We start from the raw sequence: 19,768 nt of genomic DNA, 5'->3' as shown, positions 1-19,768 counted from the left end.
ATAGATATAACTTGAATTGAAGTCTAATGTAGAGGTTACTTAGTTAATTTATGTTTTTTTTTTTGGAAAAATGTCACTTTTTCACCCTGAGTTATATACTTATAGCACTTTTCCCCCCTGAATTATTTAAGTAGCTCTTTTTTCCCCTAAAATGTTAAATGGACATATTTACCCTTAAAATAAATATTTCATTTATTTTTTCTTCTCCAACAAATTATTACTATAATTTGGTTCAAACCAAACAGAAACTATAGCAACCAATACTATAGCAACCAAACCAAAATATTCCAATTACAATTTAGAATCAAAACGCGATATTTAGAGTTTATTAAAATCGCAAACTGGAATGGCCGGTTCATGTTCCGAACTGAAAAAATAAAATACATTTATTGTTTTTAGACTATTTTAAAATAAAAAAATAAAATAAAATTTTTAAATAAAGACGGTTCAAAATCGCGAATCGGATCCAGAACTGCCGGTTCACGGTTCATGATCCAGTTTTTTTGGTTCATAAATTTAATAAATTGAAATTCAAATATTCGGTTCTAGATCTGAATCATAACCGAAAAGTTTTAATTCGAATGCTATAGTGTCCGGTTTAATTCGAACCGAACCGTGGTCATTGCTACATATACACAATAATTTGTTGGAGAAGTAAAATAAATAAAATGTTTACTTTAAGGGTAGAAATGTCAATTTAATATATCAGGGGGGAAAACCACCACTTTTAAAATAATTGAGGGGGCTAATATGTTTACATAAATAATTGAGGGGGAAAAAATGCTATAAGTATATAACTTGGGGAGAAAAAGTGCCATTTTCCCTTTTTTTTTTTTTTTTTTTGTTGGGATATATTTGAAAGAATAATGAATTACGGACTATATAATAACATAAATAAACATGAATTGACTATCTTATAAATTAAACTTTTGTCATCCGTATCTCTACATCGGCAATTTATATCCTGCACCAGGGCGCGCATTGCATTGTGCTCCCTGATGCAAAATGACGTCGTTTCAGATTTTTATTTTTTTTAAAAAAAAATTCGCTACCCTGTGTTGGCGGTTAATTTTTTGTAAAAAAAAAAAAAAAAAAAAAATCTCATGTTAAAAAATGTACATAATTTTATACTAGAATACACATAATTGTATATATGAATGTACATAATTGTATAACAAAATACACATACTTTTTTTTTATAAAAGATAATACATATAATCTAACATAATACATAATATACATAAACTTTTAACATAATAAACATAAACTCTTAACATAATACACATTTCGGATGTACATAATTGTATAAAAAAAGATGTACATGATTGTATAAAAAATTAATGTATATAATTGTATAAAAAATGTACATAATTGTATAAACAAACACACATAATCACGTCAACTCCCTACATAACTTGCCAAAACGACGTCGTTTTGGGAGACGCTGGGCGCACAGTGCTACGTGCGCCGTGGTGCAGGGTATAATGATTGACCTACATCTACATGGCATATATATATACTAGTTTTTTACGCGCATTGCGCGATTGGGATAATGCCCAATGCTTTTTTTTAAAATAAGTACTTTAAAGTATATTAAGATAAGATTATATTGAAATTGTTCATGCATAGATAATTGAAGGTTGAATTTGCGTATTTAAATAGGTAATTCTTCTCCCAAAGGTTGAGTCCCCAACCCCAAGGGCCCCCCACACTCCGACCCGACAGAGCATTGTGGGAAGTTGTAAATCACAGTGACTCAATAGTTCAGCAGACAGGGCCAAATGCTGATACGCACAAGGAATCTGCCCACTTTGGACATAATTCCCGCACTGCCACCGCCGAGGTTCAAACCTTCGTCTCTTCTCCCAAATACTACCCACTAAACCATTGAGCTAAGCCCGTGCGGGTTAAATAGGTAATTCTAAGTTTACAAATGCAAGATAATATAGTCAAGATTGATTATAATTGTCAATAAAATAATTGTATAGGTATGGTTGAAACCAAATACGGGACATAAGGGAGAACAAATAAAAATTAGGACAGAAAATATTAAATATATACTAATATTGTTTGAGGAGATTCCGACATTAGGATTTGTGGTTAAGTTCTATTAAGACTTTAGTATTAGAATTAGATTAATGGTGTAGTTATAATTCTATATTAGACTTTAATATTAGAATTAGACTAACGGTGAATTAACGGAAAAGTTAAATGGATAATCATATAATTAAGGATAAATTAGAAAATCTTAAAAGAAAAAATTAAAACCTGAACAATATGAACCATTCATTTGATTTAATAATTTGGCGGTCATCTTTTCTACCCAATGTTAATAATTAAATAAATTCGTTGGTCAAATCCGCTAGTATAATCCGCTAACGCTAACCGCTAACTGCTGATTGTCAAACAAGGACATTGCGAGGTAGTTCTCACTTCAATTTGTTGTGTGATTTGAATACTCTCGTTGTCACAAAATCTCTCAAGCAGTTAATATGGTTGGCTTTATTAATTATATTTTTTTAGTTTTTTCATGGTATTAATAAAATACTTGGTAAATAAATATATAGCATTATTTTGTATTATAACTTTGATATTTAATTAGAAAAATAGTGCACAAAAAAAGATAATAGATAATGTAGTGAATATAATCAATGATTGATGAATTTGAATGTAAAAATTTTTACATTTGAGAAAAATAAAGACAATATAACTAATGAAAATATTTGTTTTAATTAATTTATTGATAATTAATAAATTTTTTTCACTGAATAAAGACATTGTAAGGATAATGTAGCAAATATAATCAATTAATAAATTTGAATATAAAAAATTTTTATATTGAAGAAAAATAAAGACAATATAACTAATAAAATTATTTCTCTTATTTAATTGATTGATAATGAATAATTTTTTTTTTTTTTGGAATAAAGGCATTGTGGACACATAATTCTAAATTAAAGAAATGCATATGTATTATTTTTTGTTGTAACTACTAAATTATTATTTATATAATTTAATAAGAGTAAAATAGAGTACTAATTATGCCAACTTTGATTGGGATGGGGCTCGAACCTAAGACCTTTTTTTTTTTTTTTTTTTTTTTTTATTGAAATCAATGAGTAAGTTAATGGTGAACTAACGACAATTCTTAAAATTTTAACGGAATTAGTAACGGTGTGTGGGTATTTTAGGAAATTTTAGTGTAAAATTTAAATCTGATCAATCTTTTAATTAATCTGAGCCATTCATTTGATTAAAATCTGTGACCGCCATTTTTTCTACCCATTATAGGCCTAACTCTCTTGGTCTCTTATTAGTATAGTAGATAGATAGTAGATATAGTAGAACTAGATATATGAACATTCATGGTTTAATTTCATTTATTTATTTATTTATTTATCGTTTTATGTTTGCTATCATCCATTTATATTTTGGCAAACAAATTCATTTGTGTTATCAATACTGTGCCTAAGAAATAAAGTAAGATACTCATTGTGATTAGATTTATCTATTTCCTATTATCTTCTCTGATCTGTGTTTATTGTGAATCACATTATCGCTTTGTGACTTGCATTCTTAATTTTTAGTTCACTTTCTACAGTTCCAATGATCTTGTGTCATCTGTGTGTATACTATCACTACATTGTAATTTGGGTTCTTTTTTTTTTTTTTTTTTTTTTTTTTTTTTTTTTTTTTGCTTTATGCAGTCAACGCATATGGCCTCTTAGCAGAGAACAGAAGTGGAGACGGGAGAGACATACACCCATTCATTATGCATTTTACTACTTATTTTACTACTTGTTTTTCTAAATCCATTAGTTTTACATTTTAGTATTTATATTTACTTTTCTCATGTGCTATGTATTATGTTGTATGACATTCTAATGCTCTGCCATTATCATTATTATTATATCTGAAACTTTAATAAATTTATTATGCAAATGGTTTGTGCCAGTTATGACTTATTAAATAAAATTTACTAGCTAGAATAAATAAATGGTTTGTGCCTAAAGTACGTTTTCAGTTGTAAACAAGACTTAATAACTTTTAGCTCCTGAAAGTCTCCCTAAGAAGTAGGTTATATGGTTAGCATATATGTTGGGGCAAAATTCTGTATAAAGTAACTGTCTACTTCAGATTTTTTCATTTTTGTCTCCCTTTAAAAACTGATCATCAAATCCCTACTCCCTAGTGGATGGAATTTTTCATCTCTTTCATTTTCATTTGATATTTTATGTGTCATCATTATCCATATTCTTTAGTTAAGACAAAAAGATGGACCATAAATTACTGTTTTACTTTAGTATTTTATGTGTCATCATTATCCATATTCTCATGAAATTTATTTGAACTACTTCTTAATGGTCTCTCCCGTTTTGCAGCCCATATTCCTCTCTATTTGCATCCTTTTCTTTATACAACAAGCAAAAAGACCTTTCGAATATCTTAATTAAGCTTACTAGCTCAGGTGTCATTATTATTATTATTATTTTAAAGTTAACATACGACGTCGATTTTCTTAGAAAAGCCGAAGTCGTATGTTAATTTTTTTAAACTATTAGATATTCGTTTTATCTAAAACCCGACGTCTTTTCCTATTTTAAAATTCTAAAAAAAAAAATATAAGACGTCGGTTATTTATAAATAACCAACGTTTTATGTTAATTTTAAAAATTAAAAAATTATACGACGTCAATTTTGTTAACCGACGTCGTATCTCTTTACTTACAATGTCTGCGGCATAGACGTCATCCAAAAACCGATGTTAAAAGTAAAAAAAAAAAAAAAAAAAAAAAAAAAAAAAAAAGCAACGTTAAAAGCTTTATTTGTAGTAGTGATGGGGCATAAAGTAAAAAAGGGCAGAAAAGTTTAGAGGCCAACATAAATTATCTGGTCTCACGATACAAAGAATGCGAAGGGGACGATTTTTTCAAGCTACCAGCCACCGATTACGTGTCGTGATTTTTTCCTTTTTTTCAAATAGCGTCAAGTGATGTTGATCACCGACAGGCGATCGTACGTTTAGTGGTTATATATATATATATATATATATATATATATATATATATATATATATATATATATATATATATATATATATAGGGGAGATCAAGTGCAGCCATATCATGTTGTTTGGTGTAGTCATATGGTCTGTAAGTGTAAATATGTTGCACATTTAAACCTCTTAATATTGGCTTAGAGTAGTTGTCAAAGTAGCTCTGGATTAGTCATAACGTCTGGAGTAGTTGACTGGATCAGCGCAAGAAAGTAATCCAGGAGGTATGAAGCTTCTTCAAATCATTTATTCAAGACCATATCAAAAGGGAGATCTAAATCTACTGGAGCAGCCGAAATCAAGGATGGAAAGAGTGCTTGAATTGTGGATCGAAGGATCCCTTACTACCTATATAAAATGCTACTTTGGTTAGCATTTCTCACGCACTCTTACACATTGTTTTACTCTGAAAGTCTTGATTCATCTATACCAAATATATATTGTACTGTTGAGTGTGAAGAATGGCTCGTAATCAGATCATGAAGCAATGAAGATCGCCTGCACATCGGATCCACTGGAGTAGGTTCTGGAGTAGTTATAGGTTATATTGTAGTTGTAATTAACTCTCCTCTTGTACTCCGTTTTTATCATAGTGGATTTGGGTTGATGTGAGTGGCCCCGCAGACGTAGGAGTGAGGCTCCGAACTGCGTGAACATATCCTGGTGCATGCTTTCTTTTACTGCTATTTATTTTATGTTCTTTAATTTATTATATCTGGAATAGGATTGCATCTAGTCCAGCTTTATAATTGAAATAAAATTAATTTCTTAAGCTAAATCTTGCATTCAAGACTCACGTGCTTTTTCAATTGGTATCAAAGCCCGGGGACTTAAATTACTAGTCTAACCGATCTGGCGATCACGTGTTTTTTGAACTCAAGATCTCAGCGTCTGTCTGTTTTTTTTGTTTATCTGGTTTATTTGTTGCTCACTGTGCATTGAGTCTTACAGAATGGAATGACATAGAGCGCCTCCTGAATTAACAGGTGACAACTATGCGTACTGGAAGGCCCGCACCAAAATGTATCTACGCGCTCAAGGAGAGAGGGTCTGGAGGGCTGTTCTTACTGGTTGGTCTCATCCTACCAAAGATGGAGACAATACAGGAGATCCTCCAGTCCTCAAACCAGAGGTAGAATGGACAGAGACTGAGATGACTACCGCAATCTACAATCATAAAGCGTTAGATACTATTTTTTCTTTAATGTATGAGAGTCAATTTACCATTGTTGTAGGGTGTGATTCGGCTAAAGAAGCTTGGGATGCCTTAGAAACTACCTATGAAGGAACCGCATCGGTTAAACAATCCAAACTACAAATGGTTCAAACAGACTTTGAAGATCTAAAGATGAAAGATAATGAAACTATAGTGGATTTTCATGCTCGGGTGCAAGAACTAGCCAATAGGGCAAGCATCTTAGGCGAGCCAATCACTCAAGAAAGACTTGTTAAAAAGATTCTTCGCTCACTCCCTCCAAGGTTTCGCATGAAAGTTACAGCTATTCAGGAGCACGATGGATGGGAAAAGGAAACAGTACAACAATTGATGGGAAGCCTACAAACCTATGAGATGGAAATTTTAGGCGGCCCTGAAACAAAAGGAAAAACCGTAGCTTTCTCTATCGAAGACGCTGGAGCAGTTTCTGATCCAGATGAGGTAAGTGATGATCCAGTAGTTTTCTTAACTAAAGGTTTTTCTAAATTGTTGCAACAGGTAAAACAACGACAAACTGGAAAAGTTGGCAAGTTTCGAAGTCAAAAAGGGTCGGGGTCGAGTGCTATTCGAAACAATCATAAACCAAACTCGTCCAACCAACGATCAGGCACATCAAGAAACTCTCAATCCAAAGAAAAAACCGAAGGCAAAGGGATCAAATGTTATGAATGTGAAGGATATGGTCATGTGCAAGCTGAATGTCCAACCTACCTAAGATGGAAGAAGTCGATGAAAGTAGCCCTTACCTGGAGTATGATGATGAACCAGAAACTGATCCAGGATATGATCCAGATGAGATCTCCGGAAACTTTGTTGCCTTCACGGCCCTCACAACTACTGTACCTAACTCAATAACTAGTGAAGAATCTGAAATTGAAGAGTATGTGTCATCAGAAGATCAAGATTTACCTGCGCCTTCTTTTGAAGTAGAATATAGAAAATCGTATGCAAAATGGGAAATACTTGTAAAAGTGAATAGATCTCTATCTAGTCAGGTTAGCATTCTAGAAAATGCCAAAAAGGTGTATTGTTGGTCCCAAAAGAGGTAAGGTGAAAGTTTAGAGGGGGAGGGGGGGGGGGGGTGAATAGACTTTCAAACTTTTTCACACAGCACAACAATTGCTAAGCCAGAGATAAACCAAAACTCTTAACTAGATTGTTAGAGTATGGTGCACAACGGAAATAAATAAACATAAAGTGTGTGTGAGATTGTGTGAGCAGTATATCTCGTGTAGAGCGAATATGTAAAGAGCAGTAAGTAAAGAAAGCAGTAAAGAACACAAGACAATTATAGTGGTTCGCGAGGTGGTGTAATCCTCCTACTCCACTTGGTCTTATCTCCAAGAGCAATTCACTATATCTACCACTCCTTGGTTCCAAGATACAATGAATTTCCGTGATCTAGTGCTTTGATCACAAAGCCCGCACTAATCACGCCCAGTGACACCACACTGCTGCTTCGGGTTTCACGTCGCCGCGCTACTATCCCAGGATTTCACGACTCCGCGTTACTTTCCCCCCGTCTTCCACACTCCGGTAGAAACATATCCCGTGATCTAGTGCTTTGATCACAAAGCCCGCACTAATCACGCCCAGTGCCTCCAACACTGCTGCTTCGTATCTCACAGCTCCGTGTGACAATCCAGGATTTCACATCTCCGTGCTACTTTCCTCCCTTCTCTTGTTTTGCTCCAAAACAAGTGTTGTCTTGCTTCCAATTTCTGAGACTCTGTAGATGATCTTCAATGATGCGCAGGTCTCTTTGATGAAGATAAACACTCTGGAATGATTTCTCTTGATAGCTCTGAGTGTTTTCTCTCTTTGAATTTATCAAGTAAAGCACTTGATATTTTTGCTCTGCTTTGCTCTGTTTAAGAACTCTCTGAATATTTTCTTTGAAGCTCTCTGAGTTATTTTTCTTTTCTCACTTCTCACTTGAAGATTTTTGATATGCTCTGTACCAAATGAGATTTTTGCTCTATGCTCTTTCAAGCTTAATTGCTCTATTCGATCTCCTTGATGAGTTTCGAATTTTCTGCTCTCTTGTTCGTGAGTTCCCCTAACTGCTCTATCTTCAAGTTTTCATATCTTCATCATTTTATAGCTGGTAATGAGAATCTGTCCGTTGGAAAGAGACGCTCTCATTTTTGAAATCTTGTATCTTTTTGTCAGAGATCTTATCTTATCTTCTGCGAAGATGTCAGAAAGGATAAGCTAGTCGTTTGATGGATCTTCATCTCCATGTAAATGAGCTCCCAAACTTCATCTGATATTCCTCTGGTTTAACGTTGAGTGGGAATATCTGGGTCTCAGTTTTGGTGTAGAATGGCTTCTCTGATCAGCTCTGGAGTGGTCTTTGTATCTTTGGGATTTAAAAATATTCATCAATTTAATCCCATACTAGTTAAAACTAGTATTTTTCCTTGTGAGAATATTTTCACTGTAAGTTCATCTTCATCTTCTTCATTCTCACGTCTGGGTGTTCTCAGATTTCAAACTGGCTTTGAACTTCCACCCAATTTGAATTTCTCCTTTGTAATTGACACCCAATTTCAATTGGCTTGTAATTGCCACCCAATTTGAATTTCTCCATCTTCTTCATTCTCACGTCTGGGTGTTCTCAGATTTCAAACTGGCTTTGAACTTCCACCCAATTTGAATTTCTCCTTTGTAATTGACACCCAATTTCAATTGGCTTGTAATTGGCACCCAATTTGAATTTCTCCATTGTAATTGGCTCCCAATTGACTTTGACTTGCAATTGGCTCCCAAACTACTCCTGGTGCTTGTGCTTTCAATTGCTTCCCAATTTGAATTGTTGACTTTGATTTCGAAATTGGCTCCCAGACTTCTCCTGTATTGAATTATTGCTTCCCAATTTGAATTGTTGACTTTGACTTCGAAATTGGCTCCCAATTCAATTTGATCTCCATGTCTTCTTTGAATCGGTCCCCCATCTTGAATTGATTCCCATGTGAAACTTGCTCAAATTGGCTCCCAATTCAATTTGATCTCCATGTCTTCTTTGAATCGGTCCCCCATCTTGAATTGATTCCCATGTGAAACTTGCTCCCAATTTCAATTGATTTCAATTTCTCTGAAACTGGCTCCCAATTTCAATTGCTATGAAATGAAAATTGATTTCAATTTCTCTGAAACTGGCTCCCAATTTCAATTGCTATGAAATCGGTGCAATTGCATTTCAATTGCCACCCAAGTGAAATTTCAATTGATTTCAATTTCTCTGAAACTGGCTCCCAATTTCAATTGCTATGAAATCGGTGCAATTGCATTTCAATTGCCACCCAAGTGAAACTCCATCAAATTTATGTAATTTGACTTCTCAAATTTTACCTTGTAAAATTGTTGATGGTGAGTTTCAAACCTGAGCCATTTCGCATAATATATTAAGCATCATCCATTTCGTCCGTACAGCTTTTGATTAAATCTCTAATCACATTTGATGTACTCCTTTCTTTCCATAGATGCTTGATCTCCAAGTCAATTTCATGCATTCTTCCAATATTAATTTTCTTCACGAAAATCCTTCTGGGATATCTTCTTTGAGTAGCATTGACGTGATTTCATATCATTCATCTTCTTCTTCAATTTGTCATTTTCTCCAGACAAATTCTTGATTTTAGGCTTTATATCTTCTTCTTCTATTTTCGTGCATCTTCCTCTGTTTTTCTCTTTTCCGATTTAAATAATTTCCCGATCATGGTCTAAGACTCTACTAGACCTATAAACAAAATTGGGAGATCTACAAATACAAATTTGGCATATCAAAACCATTACACTTTATTCCTAACATGTATCTATCTAAAATATCTGACGGGGACAGCATCATTGAAGACAGTCACAAGAAAGAAGAAACTTTCAAACATGAGCTGGAAGATCTCAAAAAAGAACTGGAGCAACTCAAACGCAAGATCAAAATGATGGACAACACATCCACTTTAGACCAAATTTTGGATTCTGGTCGAAAGACACCCACGAAGTATGGGTTAGGATATTCTGGAGGAAAGGAAAAAGCTGCTACGGTTTTTGTCAAAGCCTCAGGTCCAGACTCAGGCACTGGAGCAGATCGAGATAGTCCAGAAACTAGCACAGCTCAACATCAAGTCAAATTTGCTCCAAGTAAAAAGACAACTAAGATTAGATTTTATAATCCTATATGTCATTATTGCAGGGTACGTGGACATACGAAACCGGAGTGCTTCTACTTCTACAAAGACCAACGTGTTGAGAAATACACCAAAAAGTCTATCACCCCGTTTGTTAAGCAAATTTGGGTGAAGAAAAGTGATTTCGTCTGCCATGTCTCCTTTCACTCTACAAGTACTAACAGAAAAGAAAGATGGTACTTTGACAGTGGGTGTTCACGTCATATGACGGGAGATGCTAAGTTCCTAAACAATATAAAAGGAAGTACAGGAGAAGTGACTTTCGGCGACGGAGTTAAGGGAAAGATCACTGGAATTGGTACTCTAAATGTCACAGGGCTACCCAAACTAAAACAAGTTCTCTTGGTGGAGGGTCTTCATGCAAATCTTATAAGCATAAGCCAATTATGTGACCAGGAATGGAGTCTGCTTCACAAAAGACAGCTGCAACATCACAGACTACCAAAAGAACTGTGTCATGGAAGGTAAACGCTCTTCTGATAATTGCTATATACTTACTAACAATTCTTTTTGTTATAGGTCCAGCATAAAAGAATCAAAACTATGACATCAAAAATTGGGTCACTTAAATTATCGATCTCTTGAGAAACTAATCAAGATTGAGGGTGTACGAGGTCTACCTAACATCAAGGTAGAAACAGTCGAAGTATGCAGTGCCTGTCAAGCTGGAAAACAAACTAGAGCAGCGCATACCTCTCAAAATATGATCAATACCACACACTGCTTGGAACTCATTCACATGGATCTCATTGGTCTTACCCGAACAGAAAGCATTGGAGGTAAAAGATACATTTTAGTTTGTGTTGACGATTTTTCTCGGTTTTCTTGGGTCAGTTTTCTCAGGGAAAAGTCAGAAACTTTCGAAGCCTTCAAAGCTCTAGCTCTAAAGCTCCAAAAAGAGAAAGATGAGCCAATCATACGCATTAGAAGTGATCACGGACGTGAATTCGACAATCAAGTGTTTGATGATTGGTGTGCATCGGTTGGTATCTCTCATGAATATTCAGCACCTAAAACGCCACAACAAAATGGCGTTGTTGAAAGAAAGAATCAGACGATTCAAGAGATGGCTCAGGTACTTCTCAATGCCAAAGACTTGCCTCAGAGATTTTGGGCTGAAGCAGTAAGTACTGCCTGTCACACGATAAACCGAGTATATCTACGACCTGGAACGCATCACACTCCGTATGAAATATGGAAAGGTAAGAAGCCTAATATCAACTACTTCCATATTTTTGGCTCACGGTGTTTCATTTTGAAGGACCGAAGCCCAACTGGAAAATTTGAACCTAAAAGTGATGAAGGATTCTTTCTTGGTTACTCAACGAATAGTCGTGCCTACCCGCGTCTACAACAAAGTCACAAAATCCATCATGGAATCAGCAAATGTGGTTGTTGATGATCAACCAGATGAAATAATTGGGGTTATAAGAGTCTCTGACTCCGAAGTTACTCCAGAATCTGACAAAAATGATCCAGAACCTCCTGAAACTGCATCATCAGATCCTACTCCGACTCCTCTATCTCCTAGTCCAGAACCTGGTCCAGAACCAGATGCTGGAGCACTCGAAGTGGCTATCCGAACTCACAAAGATCATCCTACACAAAACATCATAGGAGATCCATCCTCCGGAGTACGAACTAGAGGTATTAAGCGAAATTACCTTGAGCTTTCAGGGTATACGTGTTACACGTCAAAGATTGAACCTAAGACGGTAAAAGAAGCTCTATCTGATGAACACTGGATTAAAGCCAAGCAGGAAGAACTCGGACAATTTGAACGTAACAAGGTATGGAATCTAGTCCCTAAACCTGACGGTGTAAATGTTGTAGGAACAAAGTGGATCTTTCGCAACAAGACTGATTCAGATGGAAATATTGCTCGCAACAAAGCAAGACTGGTTGCACAAGGCTACTCTCAAATTGAAGGTATCGACTATGAAGAGACGTTTGCACATGTGGCACACTTAAAATCTATTCGCCTTCTACTATGTATAGTGTGTGCTCTAGGAATAAAGTTGTTTCAGATGGATGTCAAAACGACATTTCTAAATGGATATCTATCCGAAGAAGATATATATGTTGCTCAACCTAAAGGCTTCGAAGACCCTCATCATCCTGACCATGTTTACAAACAGGAAAAGGCTCTATATGGTCTAAAACAAGCTCCAAGGGCCTGGTATGAAAGACTATCCCAGTATCTTCTCCAGCACGGCTACAACCGAGGGGGAGTCGACAAAACCTTATTTATCAAAAGGTCATGTAAACATATTACAATTGCTCAGGTTTATGTTGATGATATTTTCTTTGGTACCACTCAAACAGGTGCTACAGATCAACTGGTTCAAGTCATGCAACAGGAATTCGAAATGAGTATGATCGGTGAACTAACCTATTTTCTAGGACTACAGGTTCAACAGACCAATGAAGGTATATTTATATCTCAAGAGAAATATGCAAAAGGACTTCTAACGAAGTTCGGACTTGAGTCAGCTAAAGAAGCACGAACGCCAATATCTACAACTACAAAATTAAGCAAAGATGAATCAGGAAAGCCAATTGATCCTACTCTATACAGGAGCATGATCGGAAGTCTTCTATACCTAACAGCAAATCGTCCAGAAATTATGTTGAGTGTTGGAATATGTGCCAGATTTCAAGCTGCCCCAAAAGAATCACATCTCAAAGCCGTGAAATGAATAATTAAATACGTCAAAGGTACTCTCAATTACGGCATTTGGTTTTCGAATGATACTAACTTGAATCTTGTAGGATACAGTGATGCCGACTGGGCCGGAAATGCAGATGATCGCAAAAGCACCTCTGGTGGGTGTTTCTTCTTTGGAAAAAACTTAGTTGCCTGGCTAAGTAAGAAACAAAATTCGATATATCTCAGCACAGCTGAAGCTGAATATATAGCAGCTGGTAGTTGTTGTACGCAGCTCCTATGGATGATACAAATGCTTCAAGATTATGGTTTACATCAAGAGTACATGACACTCTATTGTGACAAAACCAGTGCCATCAACATCTCAAAGAATCCAGTTCAACATTCCCGAACTAAACATATTGAAATACGGCATCATTTCATAAGAGAACTGGTAGAAGACAAGGAGATCAACCTGGAGTACATTTCAATGGAGAAAAATCTAGCTGATCTGTTTACAAAACCCCTGGATAACACAAGATTTGAATCACTTCGGGCTGCTCTCGGAGTGTGCAGGTTTTCCATCTAAGTTTTTTTTCTTTATGTGGAATAATAAAGTTTTTTGTGTTTCTTTGTTTTGTGTTTTTGTTTTCCCATTTCAGGTTTAATCCAGAAAATCCTCCAGATCCGCTCTCTACTCCAGTCAGTACTCCAGACCGGAAAATAAGTCTCTTTTGACCGCACTATATGTCTTATTTTATTTATTAATTCTTTCTCTCTCCTGGCTGTTATACACCACCGCCTTATTCCCCATTCTTTTAGAATCCAATCCCTAATTTCACTCCCACTTTCCTTTAAATTCTTCCCAATCTTTCCTTCTAAAATTCGAATCCTAGACTAAATCTTCTACCAAATCGATCCGGAATCTCCTATCTCACACATGGCTAGCCATTCTGATCTTAACCCTTTCCTTTTTTACCTTACGGAAGATGAGCGATTGGATCTTTATCGCCAAATCCTTCGAGGCACAGCTCCGATTTCGGATCTCTCCTCTCGTCGTGTACTTGCGACACTTCTTCGGCGCCCATCACTAATGGAAGAATTGTCCGTGGAAGACTCAAAAGAGATCTTTGCCAGAGCTTCGGGCATCACAGATGATCCCTGGCCTCTTGATGAAGTGTTCGACGAAGAGGATCTTCAGGCAGAGCTTCGGGCTCGACAGCTACGGGCTCAATCTACGATTTGATTTCTCTATCCTCTTAGGAAGCAATTACTTGTTGCTTTTATCTAGGCATGCATCACGTCTTTATGTTCTAAATCGCGTTTATTGCCTTGGTTGTGTTTGGTTTGTTTTGTGTTGTTACTATGTTTTACGTATTAGGATCCCTCTGCCGGTCTGTCTCTTGTGCCTCTGTCTACAATTGCTTTCACAGGTTCCTTACCACAACGCTCAGACGAGGCCAATCCCACAATGGCTGAGCACTCACAAGATCCAGTCACTGTTACGGCTTCTACTCCAGCAGCTGCTCCAGCCTCAGATCCAGCTACTACTGATCCTGCCTCTGCTCTAGGCTCTGTTCCGGAGGACGTTAAGGTGTCAATTCATGACATAGTCTCTGAGCCTGAGGATCCCTCCGTTCAAGCGGCCATTATGTCAGACATCATTGCAAATATGCCAAACTCTGCCCGTGCACAAAGGGCTGTCCCAGTGATCACAGTGCCTTTTGCTACATCGAAGGCCAAAGGGAAGGCCAAAGTTACTGATCCAGATGAAGCTCCAGCTTCTGCTCCTGTTCCAGCTCCAGTGGCTAAGAGAAAGCTTAATCTGTCCGACGATATTGAATTCGTCTCTGAATCTCGTCCTAGCAAGCGTTCTGAACATCGTCCTACAGGTCTTGCTATGCGAACACGATCGAGAACTGGCGTGTCTACTCCAGCTTCTGCTCCTTCTTCGAAACCAGCCGCATCTTCCAAGACCAAGTCCTCTAAAGTATCCAAGGAGACAATGTTCAGACCAATCCTGCTCTCTCCTTCTTTGGAAACAGTTTGGCAACAACATTCAAATCGTGACATCTTGGTTGAGAAGAATTTCAGTGTTGAGTACCTCATCCGCACATGCAACATCATTCCTCTTCTCCGTGCTCAAAATCTTATTTAGACTATCCAAAATGTGGGAGCTTATTCTGCCTGGCTCATTCCGAAATTCTATGCAAATCTCCAATCTGATTCTCTCCTGCCGGCCTCTCCGCATTATCATCAGGTTTTCCTACGGGATGTTTGGTATGATTTCAGTCCCTCTATTATAAATGCTTATTTTCAGCGTGATGCTTGTGATTATCTATTTGAGCCTGCTGGGAATTTTCTTGCATCACGCCTTACCCATAATGAGATCACAGTCTGGCCCAAGGATGGTCTTCCTTCGAATGTCCTTACTGCCGTATACTCTGTTCTGTTTCGCCTAGCATTAAGCAACTAGATTCCCAATGTCTCTGTGCACACTGTCACTAAGAAGATGGCTTCTCTATTATACAAAGTCAGACATCAACTGCCCATTGATCTTGGCCATCTCATTTACCATCACATTATGAGTTTTGCTAAGAAGAAGGAAGCCAAGATTCATCTCCCGTTTCCATGTCTTATCACCGGGATTCTACAACAACAAGGACTACAACTCTATTCTAACAAAGAGCTCTGCCATATCACTCACAAGACCTCTATGGACTCTCGCATCTTTCAAAGGTCACACTATGATGATCGGGCCACTCTCTCATCAGTTCCACCTGCTCCTGCTCCAGCTGATCCTCCAACGACAGGCTTGGACTCTACACCGACTGCTTCTGCTACTGATTCTGCTTCGACACTGGTTGTTCTTAAACAGCAAGTTACCATTCTCACTTCACACATTGCTACCATGAAAGATGCATCTCTTGCTATTCAATCTTCCATCTCTACTGCCGAGGCTCAGCTGCTCCGCACCAATCGACACATTGCATCTCTTGAGAATGTCTCTACTGCTCCTGCTGGTGATGATGAAGCCTTGGAGACCTCCTCCTCCTCCACCCAGTCCTGATGTTGCTCTTTGTCCATTAGCTTGACAAAAAGGGGGAGTGCTCGTAGTAAGGGGGAGTATTTTGTTTAGAACTTACCATAAGTGCCAGTGAATAAATGTGGTGTGCTATCTACTGTCTGCTTCTAAACTATGTGACGTTATGTGATAATTTTTTGCGTGTTTTATGTGATAAATGCTAAGCTGTTATCCTATGTGAAATATATGTGCTATGTGTTATCTTTGTGTCCTAAATTCTCTATGTGCTTGTATGCTTTAAATGTGTTTAAATTCTTTGGCACATCATTGGTTAAGTCTAAGAAGGGTGTGTCTAGCTACTCCTGACTAGTGACTACTCCGCTTGTCAAAGTTGTAGCTCTTTACTCATCTGGCAATTGTTTTGTTTTTAAAGCTGATGAGACCTTTTTTGCAGTTTTGTCAACTAATAGCCAAAGGGGGAGATTGTAAGTGTAAATATGTTGCACATTTAAACCTCTTAATATTGGCTTAGATTAGTTGTCAAAGTAGCTCTAGATTAGTTGCTGGATTATTCATAACGTCTGGAGTAGTTGACTGGATCAGCGCAAGAAAGTAATCCAGGAGGTATGAAGCTTCTTCAAATCATTTATTCAAGACCCTATCAAAAGGGAGATCTAAATCTACTGGAGTAGCCGAAATCAAGGATGGAAAGAGTGCTTGAATTGTGGATCGAAGGATCCCTTACTACCTATATAAAATGATACTTTGGTTAGCATTTCTCACGCACTCTTACACATTGTTTTACTCTGAAAGCCTTGATTCATCTATACCAAATATATACTGTACTGTTGAGTGTGAAGAATGGCTCGTAATCAGATCATGAAGCAATGAAGGTCGCCTGCACATCGGATCCACTGGAGTAGGTTCTGGAGTAGTTATAAGTTATACTGTAGTGTGTAATTAACTCTCCTCTTGTACTCCGTTTTTATCATAGTGGATTTGGATTGATGTGAGTGGCCCCGCAGACGTAGGAGTGAGGCTCCGAACTGCGTGAACATATCCTGGTGCATGCTTTCTTTTACTGCTATTTATTTTATATTCTTTATTATATCTGGAATAGAATTGCATCTAGTCCAGCTTTATAATTGAAATAAAATTAATTTCTTAAGCTAAATCTTGCATTTAAGACTCACGTGCTTTTTCATGGTCAGTTATAGGCCATTAGATTAGATAGATCCAATGAATCACATTAATCAAGATTCTTCCAGTATTTCCGCGCACGTTCTCTTACCCAGCGAACTGCAAGGGTAAACTCGTCATAGGGCATCAGAATAGGGAAAATCACATTGTTATGTGTTTTATTTGTGCAATTGGTGCATTATTAGCCTTACTATTGTGTATTTGTAGATTCCCATTGGTGCAAAGTTCATGTGCGGAAACACCATCCCGTGTGGTCAATGCGACCACACCAATTGTTATACAAATATACACCATCCATGTTATGAAATGCACAACAAAAAATATACACAAATTAGGTACTCATCACCAAAAACACGCCATTAGATATGAAAAAATGCACCATACAGTGTTCGGGAATACACTATTGGTGTGTTTCACTGTGGTGTATTTTATTACACTACTAGTAATTCACCCGCGTGATGCACAGGAAAAAATGATGTTATTATAAATACTAGTAAGTGTCTCGTGCAATGCACAGACTATTATTAATTTAACAAATGAGCAAATTACACTTTAATTTTGGTCCTATGACTATAGGGAGCATGTTAATTTCGCTCCATGACTTTTAAAACTAACAATTTAATCCTTTAACTATGCTTTGTTTAGCAGATTTGGTCCTTCTGGCTAGGCATGACCACGGTTCGGTTCGAACCGTGCACTGTTGAACCGGAATCGAATCGTCTGTACAGTTCCTAATCATTTGGAACCGAAAAAAATTAAAAAGTATAGCTTTATTATTATTTTTTTTTTTAAAAATAAATCCGGTTAGAATCGGCGGTTCCAAACGGAACCGCCGGTTTTGAACCGGAACCGGAACCTTACTATAAGGTTCCGGTTTGGCCATTTGTGGAACCGAAACCGAACCAGAATCGGAACCGCGGTCACCCCTACTTCCGGCCAAATCACCAGTGAAAATTGGCTGGAAAAACTTAAACCTTTTAAAATTTTTATTCATGAGGGCAAAATAGTCTTTTTACGTAAATTGCTTTTTCTTCTTCTTCGTGTTCATGAGCTACGGCTAACAGTTGCCTCTGCTTCCAAGAAAGAACAGGTCCAAGAATCGAAGCCCCAAGTTCAGAAGCAAGGTATGATTTTTATCCTCAACTTTTTATTCATGTCTACTGTGCATTCTTGATTCATCTTCCTCAGATTGCACGGTATAAAGCTCTATAAGATATCTAAACTCCCAGAAATATTCTTCTTCCTATTCTAGGCAAAACCATCCTCCCAATTCCAACCACGACCAAAACATAATTGTAATATTGGTTGTGGTCTTGTGGATGATGGTTTATTTATAGTGTTGAATGTTAGAAACATAACATAATTATTGCAATGTTAATTCTCAATTATGGATCAACAATTATTACTCAAATTAATTTTGTGAATTACTTTCAACTTTACCGCTCAAACTAATATGAATATTAATTAATTGGTGAAAACATTAATAAAGCTTAATTTGTAACAAAATTTTATGTGGAAATTAATTAATATCTAATGAATTTTTACTACAAAGTATAGTCAATATGTACCTAAAAATGGAAAATGGTTACCAAATTCTAAGAATAATTAAACCTTATAATTGTGAGAATAATGGAAACAAATTCTGTGGAAAAAATGAAAAAATTCTTGGAATTCTGTGTAATTTTATAAGGAAAAAATAATTTATTAATTATTATTTACACAAATAATAACAATTTGAATATTCATTCTACACAAATAATAATAATAATTTGAATTTTACACACGTAGAATACAGATTTTGCGTAATAGTAATTTTTGAAGATGCCTTTTTCAGTTTATTTGCATAAATATGAATTAATAATTTATTTGCGCAAAGATGAATCCTTTTCTTATTTATACACTTCGACTTTGTTTGGTAATCCGCGGTTAGCGAATTGTATTAGCGGGTTTGACCAACGGATTGCATTAGCGGTTTGTAAAAAGATGTTTGGTAAAATTAGCTTTTTACTATTAGCGGTTAAATGTAAAAAGATATATAAGGACATTAATAATAATAATAATAATAATAATAATAATAATAATAATAATAATAATAATAATAATAATAATAATAATAATAATAATAATAATAATAATATTATTATTATTATTATTATTATTATTATTATTATTATTATTTTATTATTATTATTATTATTATTATTATTATTATTTTTATTATTACTATTATTATTATTATTATTATTATTATTATTATTATTATTATTATTATTATTATTATTATTATTATGTAATAATAAAATAAAATTTTTAATAATACTAATAGTAATAAAAATAACAATAACAATAATAAAATAAAATCCTTCTGTGTAGTTTTTCACCCAAACTTTTATTAATAATAATGTTATTTCGCTTAAAAAAGGGAAGATGGAAAAGA

Source organism: Ipomoea nil, unplaced genomic scaffold, assembly GCF_001879475.1.
Source record: "Ipomoea nil cultivar Tokyo-kokei standard unplaced genomic scaffold, Asagao_1.1 scaffold2742, whole genome shotgun sequence".
NCBI lineage: Eukaryota > Viridiplantae > Streptophyta > Magnoliopsida > Solanales > Convolvulaceae > Ipomoea > Ipomoea nil.
Note: the sequence above shows the minus strand (reverse complement) of the source record.